This window comes from Vicugna pacos, chromosome 16 (genome assembly GCF_048564905.1).
Source record: "Vicugna pacos chromosome 16, VicPac4, whole genome shotgun sequence".
Lineage (NCBI taxonomy): Eukaryota > Metazoa > Chordata > Mammalia > Artiodactyla > Camelidae > Vicugna > Vicugna pacos.
This window is the reverse complement of record NC_133002.1, coordinates 18,103,270-18,118,311: the sequence shown is the minus strand read 5'-3', so window position 1 is coordinate 18,118,311 and position 15,042 is coordinate 18,103,270. Positions and strand designations below refer to the sequence as shown.

Below are 15,042 nucleotides of genomic sequence, written 5' to 3'. Positions count from 1 at the left end.
GAAAGCACAAAGATGAAAAGATAAACTGACTATTCAGAAAAATTTTCTGATGTGAACTTTTTGGGGTTTAAATGATGAGAGGCCCTTTTTGGGTTACTTGCTCAGAGCTGTTCCCACAGGAGAAGTCCTTCCAGGCATCACGTCTCTGCTGCCTGCCTGCCGCGTGCGCAGTGGCAGAAGGTGGAGTGAACGTGTCCCCTTCTGGGCATCCCTCTTGGGGTGCTGGGCCGGACCGACTCTTGGAGGCTGACCGGCTCCATCCAGACTGCTCTCACAGGTACCAGAGGCTGAGTGGCCACAAACAGTGCAGTGTATTTCTCAGTGTTCTGGAGGCCAGAGGTCCCAGGCCAGGGTGGCTGAGGGGTCAGGCTCTGGTGCAGGCTGATTCCTCCGTGTGTCCTCACCGTAGAGAGCAGCGAGGACTCAGGTTCCCTGTGACCCCTAGAAGACCACTAATCCCGCTCACAAGTCCCCCACCCTCGTGGCCTCGCTGAGTCATGGTCACCTCCCACACCCCCACCTCCTCCTGTCACCCCACTTCAGTGGGGTTTCAAAGCAGGACTTCCAAGGGGGACGCAAACATTCTGGTCCATGACGTGGCCCTTTGTGACTCCAGCCGGGCCCCACCTCTGCACTGCAGTCGCTCTGGCCCCAGAGCTGCCCAGATGGACCCAGGTGTGGGCTGACAATAAGTTAACCTGGACACCTGCTGCCCTCCAGCCCAGACACTCCAGTCCAGAGTGTCTCTACCTTGAAATCCAGGTTGCAGGAGCACGTCACCATCCCTTGGAATGCCTCGGTGTGTCCGGCCCTGGAGAGCACAGTGTGCCAGCCCAGCAGGCCCGGCTCACAGGTTGTTCCAGCCTGGGCTTTGCCCCTGTGGAACCAGCCAAAGTAAAACTAAATGAATCGGTCTGTCCTCAAGCAGTTTGTGAAAAAGTACGTGGATTGGTGTGTGTGGGTTTGAATTCCAGCTCTACCGTCCAACTGTGACCACTTTCTGCAACTTTGCTAAATCTGAGTTTTCTTATCTGTGGAATGGTGAGAGTAGTAGCACCTTTTGGGATGACTTCACACAAGAACTCAGTGGAGCTGTGTTTCCTGTCTTCCCTGCTACCTTCCTGCTCCACTGGGGAGCTCATCTCAGGCCCTGGGGGGAGGGGAGGGAGACCTCCTGCTGAGTTGAGCTTCCCTGAAGGAGCCCCTCCTTGTCAGGTCCAGGTTAAGAACAGAGTTGAACGCTTTGTAATAATACATCCAGATTTTTAAAAATAGGTATTTTCCAAGAGAAGAGAAACTTCAGAATTATTTTGACAGTAGCATTGACAACAGTGATCCAATCGTGTGTGTATTTTCCTCACTTTTGGAATTCTTTTCTGCAGTGGGGACAGTGTCCTCCTCAGGGTCCTGAGGTGTCGAAGAGATGGGGCTGAGCACCCAGAGTGCTAGGCGTGCGCACCTCCGTGGCTGGGGTGGCGCCTGCTGGTGCTGCATCTCCTGCGCAGTCCTCTGCATTCCCAGCCCAGCTAACAGACACCTGCCCCATAGAGCTCTGGCTTCGGGCCTCCATGAGAGGCTTCACTAAGGCTTGGACCTGCTGGGCAGCATGGAGATGCTGTCCCGTGGCCCTGCTCTGGGCTCACCACTGGAAGAAGAGTTGGACTCCATTCTCCTTCCTGCGCTGACCAGTCAACCTAGGGCCCTCCCATGGCTCACCCTCGTTTGTTTCCCTTTTGGAACCACTGTGTCTGCACTATGTCTGCCCCTAAAGTTCATACTTTAAGCAGCACGTGTCCATGACACGTGCCTGGCAGGACACCTGCAGGTTGGAAGACCCACACGTGCTCAACCCCCAGTGCAGCCAGCCTGCAGTAGTACCCTGTTCTTTCCGTGAGGCCGTCACGCACCTCTTCTACCCACAGGTGTTCCATCTGCCCCTCCAGCCTGGAGTTCTTATCTCCCTGAGGTAGGGCGGTGGAGTGGAGTGAATATGGACTGAGAGTCAGAAGGCCTGGTACTCTAGGCAGCTGTGGACCAAGTCACTTCCACTTCGTGGCTGGGGTCAGATGCGCTTTCGTGGAAGTCGAGAGTAAAAGAATTGGCCAAGCGTAGAGCTGAGGAGGCCTCACTCGCTCCTTCTGTGGTCCAAGCAGCTCCCCATTCACAAGATCCTGTCACTGTGACCCTGCCCTGTCCAGCCGGCCACGCGGCTGCCGGGACGCTCAGGCCATACGTTCCTCGGACTCAGGGAAGCCAGGCGCCTGCGGTATCCAGTAGCTCTGCTGTTCCCGAAGTCCTGGCCTCTGTGTTTAGTAAGTGGCCTAACTGGAGGCCCAGGGAGCTTCACCGGCTCACCTTGTGCTTTGATTCCTCTGTCTGGCCTTCTCTTGTCACGTGGGGAGAGTTGAGGTTCATGCCCCAACCTAACAGGTCTGTCTTTGCTGAAGAGCAGGGCTCTGGCTGTTGGAGCCCTGTCCCCCGTGGCCGCGGCTCCACCTCGCAGGTGATTTCCCAAGGCTGCAAGCGCTGGTGCTGGTCCCTTCCTGAGAAGGTCCCCCGCAGTGCCCTCCTCTTACCTGCTGCCTCTGGAAGCACGGGAGTGAAAAGACTATCGAAAAAGGTGGAAGCCTAGTTGTCTGCAGGAAAACAAAATGAGTTTCCTGACACCCTGCCTCAGACAGTGGCCCTGTGTGCACAGTTCCCCCAGCATCTGATGCCCTTGTTGTGTTTCACGCTGGAATAATCAAATCTGGGAGCAAAGCTTCTTTGTCCTCTTTAGCAATAGGACGTCTCACAGGACGTGAGGCGGGGTGTTTTTGGAAACAAATATCATTTGATACTTCTGTAAAGGGGAAGAACGTTTTATGACCCTAGTAGCTGTGGGGCTAGCATGTGGTATACATTCACACTTGAGTGAGGGGTCTCATCCTGGGACCCCTGGCGGCAACCCTGGCTGAGGGCTGGCGTTTCAGAGACAGTCCGGGTCACGCAGTAGGTTCCTGGGCCTCTCGGCTCACCCCGTGTACAGAGGTCCTGGGACTAGAACTAACCCCAGGAGTTAATTCACTTCAGAGCAGAGGTGGGTGGAACGTGTGTGTCGTGCTGGGGGGAGGTGGTCCTGACATGCAGGCCGGGGGTTGTCGGAAGGCGGGAAGGGAGACCCACCCCTGGATGCTCCTGGGGGCGCAGCTTGTCCCAGAGGCTCGTGGGCAGCTGGCCCTCTGTGGGCAGCGTCTTCAAGTGAGACCAGGGCCCTAGGCCTTGCCCTGCAGCTCTCGCTCCTGCTCGGCCCTCCCAGCCCCTCAGACGGGGCCTCCTCACGCCTCCATTGCCTGGCTTCGTGAGGAGTGCGTTTGGAAAGTGCTGGGACCCGGTGCAGCCTTCTCCCTGGGGCGTGTGGCCAGGACCTGTCCCCGCTGGTGCTAGAGTGAGTGTCAGGTGGAGGGAGCGAAGTCAGTGCCAGTTGACGTCTGTGACAGTTACACCTAGCACCAGGCCTGGGCCTCCGCTCCAAGGGCATCTTCTGGAAGGTGATGCTCTGTTTGGTGCCTTGTGTTTGGAGGCTGCTCTGGCCAGTTCTCCGTGGTACACACACCCGCCGAGCCACCTGCCTGCATGGCTGTGGTAAGGAGGTCCTTGCTGTGTGCTCACCCGTTGTCCCTGCAGCGACCTCTGAGATGCCCTATGTCTGCTGTTGAGCTTGGAATTGGGGGCCTGCCTTCGCTCTCAGAGAGCCCGAGGCTTTGCTGGGGGCAGACACATGAACACCTGAGGAGGGAAATGCTGCAGCCCTCACAGGTGCCAGATGGGGCTCCCAGGTAGGGTGTGACTTGGGCCTGGAGCAGCCTCAGGGTCACGTGGTCGGTGTGGGGAAAGTGGGAGGGGATGCCATCCCATCCACGTGGGTTTAGCTGGTGGGGAGTGTGTGAGGACCTATGTGTGTCTGTGTGAGTCCCACCCCTCCCACCTCCCAGCCGCCGTGTCCTGGCTGAGACCCTGGTTACTCTCCTGCAGAGAGGACCTCAGTCCAGGGCCCTGCTCCAGGCGTGATGTGCTGAAGCCTCCGGGAACAGCAGTGAGGTTGGATGGGAGAGTTAAGATCAGGGTGGCAGGTTTGGTTGTTAATATAAAGTCTCCCTGTGGCAAACATGAAGTCCTTTGACTTTCTCTTTGGCACAGCCTGCGTGAGTCCTTGTAAGTTCTCACACACGCAGTTATCCAAGAAGAGGCCTTTGTGCCCAGAAAACCAGGGATGAGACCTGTGAGGCCCAGAAACTTCCTGGTTGTATAATTTCAAAAAAAAATTCTTTTGGTAACAGTTTTATTGAGATGTAACTCATACCATAGAATTCACGCTTCAATGTGAATAATTCAGTGGTTCTTAGTATATTGACAGAGTTGTGCAGCCATTAACACAGTCACTTTAGAACATTTTCAGCTCCCCAGAGAGAAACCCCATTCCTGTGGCAGTCATTCCCCATTTCCCTCCAGCGCCCCCAGCCCCAGGCAACTTTCTGCTCTGTAAATGGAATCTGACTATCTGTGGCCTTTGTGTCTGCTTCTCCCGGTCAGCATCAGGGCTTCAGGGTTCACCCTGGTAGTGTGGCGTGTGTCAGACTTTCGTTTCTTCTCAAAGCTGAAGACCTGATGTCATTTGGAAGGACAGCACGGTGTTGCCCGTCCATCTGCTAGGGCCGCCCGGGCCGGGTCCGTGTTGGCTGTTGTGAGCAGAGCGGCTGTGGACAGCCACGGATGGCTGTCTGTGTGGACGTCTGTGTCGCCGTTTTCTTGGGTGTGCATCTGGGAGTGGAGTTGCTGCATCCGACCTGTTGAGGACCCTTCACACTGTTTTGCACGGTGACTGCCCCATCTCACATTCTGACCAGCGTGTGTCAAGTTTCCGACTTGTCCACGTCCTCCCAACGTGCCTGTGTCCACCTTCCTCACTGTGCTCGTCCTTACAGCTGTGAGGTGGTCTCTCCCCAGGAATTTGGTCTGAATGTGGGTTCTCATGAACAAAGCTAGGATGATAATGAAGAACGTGTTATTTGTTTACTAAATACCTTTACAGCACCCGCTGTGTGCTGGACGCTGCTCTTAAGTGAGGCTCATTTATGAAGCCGTTTTGCAGATGGGAAAACCTGAGGCTTGGACGCTTAGGTCACTTGCCCAAGGCCTGGCTGCCTCGTGGCTGTGGGAATGACTGGCACGGGCCCTTGATCCCCAGGTCACGTGGTGGACGTACCGCCCGCCTGCTCGGCATGTAGCTGTGGGTCCGTGCCCCGAGCCTTTGGCCACGTGGGTTACCAGAATTTGTTTCTCTTCCTGTTAGAGACTGACGGCCGAGTCCAGGTGGACGGGATATACCATGAAAGACACACAAGCTGTCCCCATCACTGGGCGGCCGTGCTTCTGTCCTTCCTTCCGGCTAAACAGCCCAAGGCTGTAGGCGGGCCTGGGTGGGAGCCGTTTCTCCATCCTTCCTTTGTCCCGTTTCTCCATCCTTCCTTTGTCCCCGTCACCTTCCTCCCCTGGGTGCTGGTGAAGTACCCGTCCTTGATCACAGGGACAGAGACCCGATTGTTTTCCTGCAGCCGCGTCTTCCCAAGTCTCTCTCCTGGGATCACCCGTGGGGCGTGGTGGGCAGGCAGGTGCAGGGCTAGCCAGCTCACTCCAGGAAGCGCCGGCCCTCCGAGCTCACCTCCCACCTTCCCCCAGCCCTGTTCTGACGCTCTGCTCTGTGATTGCCCTGAGACCCCCTGGGGCACCACTCTGGGCCACTCAGTAAGGCTTTCTTCCTCGAGAAGCTTGCTCTGTGGGGGCTCTTACTGTTTTGGGGAGTGGTTGACATGTGGTGGAGCTGAGAGGGGCCTTGCTGCTTTTGAGCACGTCTGTGGCGCGGTCCTGAGTTCCTACTGTGGGTTCTGGTGCTTTCTCCTGTATTCGCTCTCCTGTCATGGTTTCCCGCTTGAGGGTTACGTGAGCCTTTGCAGAAGCCGAGAAACAGACTTGCTGTTCATCCTCTGGTGGTCACTGAGCTCACTCAGCACCACGAGGTGGGCTCTGTTTCCTGCTGGTGGTAGGGAGAGCCACCTCCGTCCACCGCGCAGGGTTAACTGCCCTGGATGATGCTGGGTGATGCCCTCTCGCCCCTTCCTGGCCAGCCGCCTCCTGCGTCTCTGTCTGAAACTGAGTGGGGACACCCCTCCCCCGTGCTGCCCTGACTGGGTCAGGACTGCTCTGGCCCTCTGGGAATGAGGTGCAGAGAAGAGGCCCACCCAGCATGGGCTTAGGCAGACAGCCTGTCTGTTAATTGGAGGTGGTGGTTCATTGGAGGCCTTGGCACAGGAGAGGCTGTTTCTGACCGTCTGAAGTCCTATCAGGGGAGATGCTTTCAGCCTAGGGTCCATTCTTCTGGGAACCACGCGGCAGTGGAAGGGAATGCTCTGTGACCTGGGCAGGCATCTCCAGCGCACTTCAGTTTTTTACCTCTAGAAGGATAAGTCCAGCCTTGCATAGGGCATCTTCCGCCCCAAAGGGGGCTTTTAATTACTGGAGTAAACCGTACATGACAGAGAAGTGCACCCACCACAGCTTGATGCAGTTGTGCGTACCCGCGGAGCCGGCACCTGGTTTGGGAGGCACAGCACCTCCCGACGTCTGTCTCCTCCAGCCCTTCCAGTGCTCGGGACTATCCGCTCAGCAGCCAGAGGAGCCAGAGGAGCCTGACTTCCCCACTGAGGCTCTTTCCCAGCGACTTGTGCTTGTTGGGGGTCCCTTTGTGGTCAGCTTGCAGGGGCAGCCTCGCCCCGAGGACTGGATGGGGCTGCGGCAGTGAGAAAGCCTGTGCCCTCGGGAGAGCTGAAATGTGGCTTCCTGAGGGTGGTGCCAGAAACACTCGGGAGACCACTCTCCCCAGTGTTGCCCCTTCCCACCCCTGCTGAGCTCCGTGCTAGGGGCCCAGCCAGGCCCACCCAGGACTGGTGCTGGTCTGCAGCCGCCCCTCCCCTGCGCCTCAGTGCTCCGGCCAGTCATGGAGATACAGGGTGGGGGTCAGGCCCTGTGCTGAGGCCTCTGTTTCTCTCAGAGGCTGGGTCTTCACCGGGGTCTAGGAGCATCAGGAAGAGAGGACCCCAGACGTGCACAAAAACTGCTGCGGGGTCTCCACGGCTGAGCAGTCTGTCTGCTTTCTCAACCTCAGGAGAATGTGTGGGGAGTGGCACTTTATAAAGATGGACTTTAAAACTCCCCTGTCGGTCTCCAGGAGGTGCGGATTTCTGAGAAGTCAGTTGGGAATTTGCAGTAGGAAAGAGACAAGGGAGAGCCTCCCAGATGCGGGCCTGCCCAGGATGCTTGCAGAGGGTCCCGGTCCTCACAAGCCCTCCTCCTGGGGCGGGGAGCCTCTGGAAGCAGGGAAGGAGCTGAAGAGAGCCGTGACGTCAAGTCCCTCCACTTGGGAGGCTTCATGTCTTCCAGGCGTTTGGTTCTGCCCCCCTCCTGCCCCTGCTGTTTGGAAGTTTAACCAGGGGGGTCAGATTTGACCTTCTGCAGGCGCTCTACCCCAAGAGGGAGGGCTCTGGTGCTTGGGGGTTTCTCTGTGAATCCAGGAGAAGGACTTGGGTCTGAGAAGAGCAGGGTCCTGGCCTTGTACCAGGAGGCTCCAGCTCCTTCCAGAGACAAACCCCAAGGGTCCTCAGGAAGGAGCCTAGAAGCCTGCCTAGGACAGGAGTGGGGAGGAGCCCAGACAGGCTGGGCCCTGTTCAGGTGGCTCCTGACTCCATGGCATTTGAGCATGAGGCCGCCCCAAGAGAGGTTTCGGGGTCTCCCAGGCCGGTTTCCCTCTGGGAATGCGCAGCAGGAGCTCGGGGCCCAGCAGGTGCCCCCGGGCCTGGCAGTGTTGTTGCAGGTGGACACCCGGGTCTGACCACAGTGCAGACTCCCTCTGTCCTTGAGCCTGGGCACCCGAGTTTCTCTGGAATCTGGTGTCCCTGTGGGCCAAGGGCAGGGCTGGAGGGCTGTGGCCTGTATCCAGGTGGGCTCGGTGCACAGGGTCATTACCCCCTGCTCTCCCTGTGTTCCAAAACCTGGACAGCCTGGGGAGTCCAGTGAGTCCTGATTAGTCACGAGCCCAGGTTCGAGTTTCTTTCTCTCTGGATTGTTTGGATTCTTGTAGTGAATCTGAGAGTTTCTCCTGTTTGGAGTCCTTTGGGCTTTCAGCTTGTGTGGGTCCTGCTAAGCCAAGCGCTGTGATAGGCTTCAGGGCTCAGCCACATGGCTGACAGGAGTGTGTGCATGCCACCTGTGTGCTCTGTGGTTCAGCGTCACTGTGCTGGCTGTGACGGCTTCCCGTGTTCCAGCCAGATGCTCCCACTGAGCAGGAGCCGAAGAAGCCACCCGACTCAGGGCAGGCGCTGAGGAGGCAGGAGTCTCTCCCTGAGCTCTGGTTGCTCAGGGCGTTGCCTGGGGCAGGGGCTTCCCTCTGTCTCGTGCAAGTGTGGCAGTGGCTCACGTAGGTGGTATGGTTGCCTGGCGTGGTGCTCACCTTTCCTGTCTCCCAGGGGTCTCACAGTGTCACTGGAGCAGAGAGGCCCGCCGCCTCTCCCCTCTTTCCCCTCAGGCTGCCCAAGGTTTCACTTTCTTTCTGAACGTGGCTGGCAGGGCCTTTTGCGGGTGCTGATCCCAGCCCTGTGTGTCGGGGCGTCTTACTGCATCACACCTCCAGCGGTGCCCACTCCCTGGGCACCCCCTCGCACCCCCATCCCCCTGCTGCCAGCAAGTTCTGAACAGCTGTGTTCCGTCTGCTCTGCCCTCGATCGCTGCTTTCATCGGGTCCCCTGCGGCCCAGCCAGGAGCTGCCAGTGACTTAGTGCAGCTGGAAGGCAGTCTGGGACAGACGGACAGCTGGCAGGGCTGGGCCTCCCTTCTCAGCGGTCATTCTGCACCCTGGCTGGACATTAGAGGGGACTTCTGAACAATTCTGGTTGGGCCCCAGCCCAGCCCAGGACATGCACGTCTCCATCTCCCTCTGGGAGCGTCTATTCAGAAACCTTCCCAGGTGACTCTTGTTCAGCAGTTGAGAACATTTGCTTTAAGCTCTGGAACCTTGCGGTTGAAGATCCCTCGCCTTCTTTGTAGCCTTTCTGGCGGGGTCTGGCCCTGCTGCTTTAGGCCCCGTGTTGGGGGTGAGCAGGAGGGCTGCAGGTGGGGCTTGCTCAGTGTTGCAGCCCCAAGAGCCACGCTGCTTTCCGTCTGGCCGTAGCAAACAGCAGCTTGTTTTCTCTCGACCCACCTGGTGGCCTTTGGTCAGAAAGCAGTTAAACCGTCTGGGACAACAGCGCTCCCTCCTGCCGGCCCAGGCTCGGCCCAGGCTCAGGGGTGGCAGGCTGAAGACCGGCAGCCGGCCGTGGGAATCTCCATATAAGGCCACCGCCACTCCAGCCTGCCTGCTCCTGCACGCCAGCCTCCAGCCTCCAGCCTCCGCCTCCTCAGAGCAGCTCCCCCCTACCGCCCTGGCCTCCAGAGAGATGGCTCCACCAAGGCTGGAAGAGCAGCTTCTGCCAGGAGGTGCCTCTGGCCCGTTGTCTTCCCCTTCTCTGTGTCCTCTCCTCCCTCCATTTTCCTCCTTATCCCACGTTCCCTGGAAGAGAGGGGCGGGAAACTCATGCTGAAGGTACCAAATGTTGAACTAATGTCTACCCACTGGGCTCTTGGGTTTTCAGGGAGCTGTGACAGGCTCTTCTCTGGGAGTTCTCTGTAGAGAGCCCAGGCAGTGGCTTGGAAGGACGTGTGAACCCTTGGAAGTGAGTGCAGTCTGCACAACCAAAGGCAGAAGGGGCGGTGTGGAGGCACCGTGCACTGGTTGCTGAAGTTCTGTCCCATGAGGCGCTGATGGACAGTTCTGGACCCTGTGCATGTGTCCTGGGATCAGACAGCACAGCAAACGGGTGGTGGGTGGCGAGGCCACTGTTGGGGTGGGAGGTTACAGGCGAGCAAGGAGAGAGAGTAGAATGATCTTTGTGGTACTGGGTTAGAGTTGAGAGTACCAGCGTGTTTAATGGAGACACAACAAGGAGGGAGAGAGGTAAGATGGATAGGTAGGAAAGTAATGGGTGGGTGGGTGTGGGATGTGTATGTTCCTTGTTCTGTCCACTGAGAGCGCCCAGATGCAGCAATGCCCCACTAGCAGCGGGCATACCTAGCACCTAGGTGCTGAGTTCTAATTCTCTTCTCCAGTGAAAGGGACCTGGGCTCCTTGGAGAAATGGCTGATTGTAGGACCAGGGCAGGAGTTACAGGCTGAGCCTGGGGTGCCTCATGGTGCCGGTTGAGAGGAAGTGCTCTGAGGACGCGCAGGTGCACACCCGGTGGGGTGTGTTCAGGAGCCGCGGGCTGTGAGCGTGCCCTCAGTGGTCACAGCCGGAACAGAATACAGTGTTGTACGGGTGGTAACTCGAACTGTGAAATCAGCCCTTGTCCGTGTGAGTCCATGCTGACGTAAGGAAAGGGGGACTAAAGACACAAATAAGAAGGGAGAAGACACAAAATCCCCAGCGCAGAGGGCTCCGAGGAATCTGGGCGGCGCTGATTCCCACTCCTCGTGTGTGGGCCCCACAAGCGACGTCCTTCAAAGGGGACGGTGTGCGCAGGGGACAGCAGTGACTTGAGAGGCAGAGGCCTGACGAACACCGCCTCAGCCAGGTGCTCAAGATCAGCGTAACTGGAAACGTCGTGTGGAGACGGCACTTCCTCCCAAAACCCGGAGCCCAGTGTAACCAGGAGAGAAACACCAGACACGCCCAAGTGTTCTACGCAGTGTGTGAGAGTAAGGCGCGTCTGAGAAACTGTCACAGCGGAGAGGACCTGAGGTGACGTGGGATCCCGGGACACAAAAGGGACGTGAGGGAGGCCAGGGAATCTGGGCACAGGGTGGACTTCAGTGAATCATCACAGATCAGTTTGTTTTCTCAACGACAGTCAGCGCGCCCCCTCCCTGACGTAAGGTGTCAGCAGCAGGGGAGGTGGAGTCCGGGGCACGGGGGGACTCCCTGCTGTCTTCACAACCTTCTGCAAATACAGGTGTATCCTGAAATTAAATGTTTATTTTAAAAATAGGAAGAAGTTGCACCAAAGAAAGTAGGAGAAAGTGGAAGTTCTCCAGGCCAGGCAGCCGGGAAGGGCTGGGAGATGAGGTGCTGCTGGAATTGTCCTTGCAGTAAGGGAGGACCCGACTTTGGACCAGGAAGCCCGGGTTGGCTTCCAGCATGGACGGGGGGCTGGGATCCCGGGAGCGAAGCCAGAAGGCGAGTGGGTTCAGGTCACAGTCGGAACCTCACCAGGGGCTTTGCTCCCCTCCCTGCAGCCCTGGGGAGACCCCCACTGTGACCTGGTGTCCGGGGGCCTTATTTTCTGCCTCTGTGGGGGAAGGTGGGAGGTCTGGTGGTGGCTGCAGGTCAAAGGTTGTGCTGGCAAGTGACTGCTGAGGCTTAAACAAGCATCCTTCTCGGGACCAGTCGACCTTTACCTACAAGATTCTCTTTAGACTCTTTGATTAAACCAAGGCAGCAGGACCAAAACAGGATTGACGGTCACTCGTCCATCGGCGGTTGGAGGACTGGCACCTTCCCGCCACCTGCTGTCCTCTGACCTCCCTGCTGTGCGCATCACCAGGGTCCTCCCACCCATGTTGCAGACCTCGTGTGCTGTTCTGGTCCAGCTCTAGGCTGCACGGTCAGCGTTGTGAGGTCGGAGGTGTTTGTCAGCTTTATTCCGTGCTTGGGTGTCTGCTAGCCAGGTGGCTGCTGTCGGGAGCAGTGCTTTGCTTTTGTGAGTGATTTTCTTGTATCTACGGTGGAGATGGTGCTGCACGCCTCAGATTTATGGGGACAAAATGTTCATTTATCGAAAGACTCTCAGTACCTGTGCTTCTTCATCGCCAGCTGTACTCTGTCTCTGCAGCTCTGCCCTCTGAGCCTGGCTCCTCCCATGAGGACCTCGCCAGACAAGCCTGACCCCAGTGCCACGAGAAGCCTTTAAGACTTGACTTCTCCGTTCCTGCCGCCTTGCTCCAGGCTCTCCACAGGCTGCATCCACACATTTATTTCAGCGCTGATCTCACCGTGGTGGGTGCTGTGTCCCCAGGGCCTGGCGTCCAGGGTGTGTGTGCTGACTCCAGCCCCTCCTCAGTCAGCTCTCATCCTCTGAGCCTGTGATTAGCAGCCCAGGTTCCTTCAGTGGGTGCCCATGGGACTCACCTGGGACCCTTGTCCCCACTGCTTGTTGCTCCTGTGAACCGAGACCTGATCTGGATGAGCCCCAGTCCCAGAACACCCTTTCCTGGAGGAAGATGGCCGCCTCGGGCTGCGGCCAGGCTGCTCGGTGCAGCGTTTCTGAGCAGCTGAGGGGGAGGGAAGGACAGAGCCTGCTGGCGTGTGCCAGCTGCGGCGTCCTGCCCTCCCCACCCAGGGGGACCAGGGCACTCCTGGTGGTGGTGCCAGCACCAGCCTTCCTGCCCCCACCTTGCCGGGCCCTTCCTCCCTTGGCTCCGGGAAGCCCCCCGGAGCACCTTGGGTGCCGCCCAGCTGCTGTGTGCCCTCGGGCTCTGCCTCCTTGCCCACTGCAGACCTGCTGTCTCGGGCCCTCCCACTCTGGTGGACGTAAGTCTTTGCCAGAAGGAAACTTTCTGTTGAGAGGTGAAGGCTGTGGACACAGACACTGGCTCCGTCTCCTTTGCGTCTGAGAAAGAGCTGAGTTCACATCCCTTCTGGATGTCCGTCCTCCTGCACCCCTTTCCTGCCGCACCCCTGCCCCAGAGAGGCAGCGCTGTCTCCAACGCCTTTCCAGCTCTCACACTCGGATGGCCCTCGGGTTGTGTCTCTCCAGCTGCCATGATCTTTGGGTATCAACGAAATTGTGCCCCAGAGGTGGCTGTGGCAAAGGCTTAGGGTGGCAGCTTGCTTTCCTCCTGAAGCAGCCAGTGGTCTTGTCTTCCATATGGCTGCTGGCCTCCGTCCTGTCTCTGCCTCTGCCTCTACTGCTCCTGCCCGTCTGAGTCGCGTCACATATGCCATTAGCCTAAAAGGGTCTGTTTTCTGTGAAGGCAGGGATAGAAATGCCAGAGAAAGCTAGCATATGCGCCAAGCACAGGGAAAAAAAATCTAGTTCTTTAGTTGGTGCCTTGTCGGGGTCAGAGTGTTCCTGTGGGCTGGGGTCAGGCTGCTCCTTCCATGGGTGCACCTCGGCCTTCCTGTCCTCCAGGCCACCTCGGGCCCCTTCCTTCCAGTTCTAACAGCAGGCCTGCCCCAGGCCAGGCCCTGCCCTTCTCTGTCCAGTGGCCTCAGCGCTCACTTCCTCTTCCTCTTGGCCTCTGCTGGGCCGCGGTGCGTGCTCACCTGCCCCGGCCCTCCCAGCCCCATACCCGCTTTCCTTGTATTCCTCTCAGGTACCACTGCCTGAAATGGGGTCGTTCTTTGTTTTCTTTTTATTTCCCCTCATCACCATAAGAATAAAATGAGCTTCGTGAGGGTGGCCCTCTGTCCTCTTCTTACCTCTGACCCTGGCACGAAGCAGGTGCTCAGTAAATGTCTGTTGCCTGTACTCAGACTTTTGCCTGGTGCCTTCCAAGGTGACTTCGTGGTCTTTCAGGAAGCCTTGAAGGCTTCTTCTCTGTCACTGACGTGTCAGGAGACGTGATTATACATGTAAAGTGGATCTAGTTAGGGTTTAGGCAGAGGCTGCAGGCCCATGGGACTGGGTGTGAGTCAGGCAGGTGATGACATACTTCCTCCAGAAGTCTTTCGGGTTGGCTCCCAGAGACTGCCAGAGTCACCAGGAGCAGAGGCCAATACAAGGGAGACCATGCCTGCACGCAGAGGAGCCCGGAGGGGAAGGGGCAAGGGTGCTGGGTGGGAACCAGGAAAGGCAAAACTCTGAAGGCAGATTTCAGTGATGGGGAAGGAGGTGGGTTTACTTCAAGGGCTGGAGCTGAGGAAGTAAGGCTGCTTGGCCCTGGAGCGGGCCGGCCGTGTGCTGTCAGAGGGCTCCCCTGTGCTGGGTGCTCTTTGGTACAAAGTATGTGCCCAAGGTCAGCACACCTGGGTGGGGGGTGTCGGCAGCCTGTAGGAGAGGGGGCCCAGGCGTGTGGGGGCTGCTCCTGCCCAGACTGCTTTCTGTGGTGTCAGCACTGTGTTCTCTGACACCAGCAGTGCACGAGGGTTCCCATTTTTCCACATCTCAGTACTTGACCATCCTGGTAGGTGTAAAGTGGTATCTGGTGGTTTTAATTTGCATTTTCCAAATAACTAATGACGTTGAGCATCTTTTCATGTGCTTACTAGCCATTTGCATAACTTTTTAGGAGAAACGCCCATTCAAGTCTTCAGTCCACTTATTAATTGTTTTTGCTGTTTGAGTTGTAAGAGTTCTTTATGTATTCTGTAGATTAATCCTGTATCAGACATGTGATTTGCAAATATTTTCTTCCCTTCTGTGGGTTGCTTTTTTTAACCCTCTTGATAGTGTCCTTGGATACACAAAAGTTTATAGTTTAAATGAAGTCTAGTTAATTTTTTTCTTTTGTTTGTGCTTTTGGTGTCATATCTGTGAATCCAATGTTACAGAGCTGTTGCCCTGGGTCTTCCTCTGAGAGGTTTGCAGGTTTTGCTTTCGCCCTTAGCTCTTTGATCCAGTGTGATTGGCCTCGTGTATGGTAGGGTGGGCGCTGGGCTCTGGTGTGGTCCTGCTGGCTAGGTGGGATGGGCGGTTCTTCCCTGCACCCACCCCATCCGAGGAGCAGGGGGGCCCTTGACAGGATGCTGATGGCTTGCTGCCCAGCCAGAGCCTGAGCCAGCGGGCCAGTCCTGCCCTGCAGGTGTGAGAAGGAACTTTCCGGCCTTGGCAGCAAGTGGAAAGGGTGCTTGTGTTTTCTTCTTCCTTAAAAAATAAGTTTTGCCAACTCTACCAATGCCCCATGAAGGCAAGGAGTTTGCTGGTTGACAAAGCCTGCAGCGCTCCCCCCTCCCCTGAGCACTCGTGCAGCGTTGGGCTC

At 57.4% G+C, this 15,042-nt stretch overlaps 1 protein-coding gene across 7 annotated transcripts in view; it reads left to right on the top strand.

The window, feature by feature from the left end:
• MPRIP (myosin phosphatase Rho interacting protein) overlaps nucleotides 1-15,042 on the top strand; it is a 110,504-nt gene that overhangs the window by 43,209 nt on the left and 52,253 nt on the right. The window contains exon 1 of one of the 7 annotated variants that reach the window (XM_072938580.1): nucleotides 10,730-10,864. The exons of the other annotated variants lie outside the window; for them this stretch is intronic. The gene's annotated coding sequence lies outside the window, so the exon portion shown is untranslated. Of the gene's footprint in view, nucleotides 1-10,729; nucleotides 10,865-15,042 lie in introns of those variants that run through there. 7 annotated transcript variants of the gene reach the window in all.